We start from the raw sequence: 1,531 nt of genomic DNA, 5'->3' as shown, positions 1-1,531 counted from the left end.
ATGTAGGTGCACCTGAACAATCAGCACCCCCCTTACAATTTTTTTCTTTTCGTCTTTTTTCAACTATTTCTGTGGATTATTGGACACTAAGCTACCAGATCATAAAAAAATTTGAAAAAAAAAAAAAAAAAAATCAAAGATTTGGAAGGGGGTTCAGTTTCATATACAACGTTCGATTAAAAAGAACCTCATTTTGAGAACCGATTTTCAGCCCCGATTTGATGTTGGCTCCTTCAACCCCCTTACTCACCATTATTATTATTTTTTTTTTTTGCAACTTTTCACTTTGAAAAAAGTTTAGTCGCCCCCCTCCCCCGTTATTATTATTTTTTAAAAAATTCACTTACGACTCTTTAAAAGGTGTTTTTCCATTTAACGACCCGCGATATTTTTAGAATAGTATTTTAAAGTTAAATTCAAGAATTACGATATCGTTTTTTAGTAAATTGTTAGGTAAAAGTACAGAATAGTTACAAAACACTCTACCTTCCCCATGTTAAATAACAGTTTTAATCACGCACAACTTGGGTAAAGAAAATATTCTAAAAGATATGTAAGTGAATCTGAACAATCAGCACAACCTTACAATTTTTCCTTTACATTTCTTTTCAACTATTTCTGCAGATTATTGGACACAAAGCTACCAGATTATAAAAAATTGAAAAAAATACAGAGTTAAAGATTTAGAAGGGGGTTCAGTTTCACATACAATGTTTTAGTAAATCGATCACCCATTTTCAGAACCAATTTACAGCCTCGATTTGACATTAGCTTCTTTCGCCCCCCCCCCACGGCCATTATTATTATTTTGTTTTCTTTTTTTATTTGCGATTTTTCACTTTGAGAAAAGTTCGATCTCCCCCTTCCTGTCATTATTTTTATTTGTTTATTTACGACTTTTTAAAAAAGTGTTTTTTTTTTTTTTTTTTTTTTTTCATTTAACGACCAGCGCTATTTTTTAAATAGTATTTTAAAGTTAAATTTAAGTTTTACGATATCTTTTTTTAAAGAAAATTGTTGCATAAAAGTACAGATTAGTTGTAAAACACTCTACCTTCCCAAATAATAGGTTTCTAAATAATAATGTTATCATTTCAACGTTAAATGAAAATGTACCTTTTTTTAAGGAATTACACGTTAATTCATGTAAACAAACGGCGGAGGGGGCTGAAAAATCTTTTATATAAGAGGGGTGTAATCTGTTAAGAAAAATTGAAAGAAAAAAAAACGAAAAGAAAAAAATACAGTGTGCATTGTTCAGGTCTACCCCAGTTTTTTAAACTTTTATTTGTGTGTGTGTGTTAACAGCCTTAAAAATATCGGACAAGAATAATTAAGTGATATTTAACGGTGAGACCATATAAATTATAAAAACTTCTATTCATATTGTTTTTTATATTGTTTAAAATTAAAAAAGGTTTATGTTGTTTAAAATTCTGAATAGTTCTGTATATATTGTTTGAAATAAAAAAAGTGTTTATTATTTAAAACAGTTTTGTTTATATTGTTTATTTTTAAAAAAAGAAATTCT

Source organism: Euprymna scolopes, chromosome 30 (genome assembly GCF_053919585.1).
Source record: "Euprymna scolopes isolate OS-2025 chromosome 30, ASM5391958v1, whole genome shotgun sequence".
Taxonomy (NCBI): Eukaryota; Metazoa; Mollusca; class Cephalopoda; order Sepiida; family Sepiolidae; genus Euprymna; species Euprymna scolopes.
The sequence above is the reverse complement of the archived record's forward strand: the minus strand, read 5'-3'. Positions refer to the sequence as shown.